Source organism: Orycteropus afer, unplaced genomic scaffold (assembly GCF_000298275.1).
Source record: "Orycteropus afer afer isolate SDZICR_OR568_19922 unplaced genomic scaffold, OryAfe1.0 scaffold00624, whole genome shotgun sequence".
NCBI lineage: Eukaryota > Metazoa > Chordata > Mammalia > Tubulidentata > Orycteropodidae > Orycteropus > Orycteropus afer.
In genome coordinates, this window is record NW_006922211.1 from 1177793 (window position 1) to 1178142 (window position 350).

A 350-nucleotide genomic window follows, 5' to 3' on the forward strand; every position below is an offset into this window, starting at 1 on the left:
GCTTCTATTGTAGAACCAAGAAATACGAAGTCTTTTGCAACTTCAATCTTTTCTCCATTCATCATGATGCTGCGTATTGGTCCAGTTGTGAGGATTTTGTTTTCTTTATATGGAGGTGTAATCCATATTTCAGGCTGTAATCTTCAATCTTCATCAGTCAGTAAGTGCTTCAAGGCACCCTCACTTTCAGCAAGCAAAGTTGTGTCATCAGCATATCACAGGTTGTTAATGAGTCTTCCTCCAATCCTGATGTCACGTTCTTCTTCATATAGCACAGCTTCTCAGATTATATGCTCAATATACAGATTGAATAAGTATGGTGAAAGGATACAACCCTGATGTACTCCCTT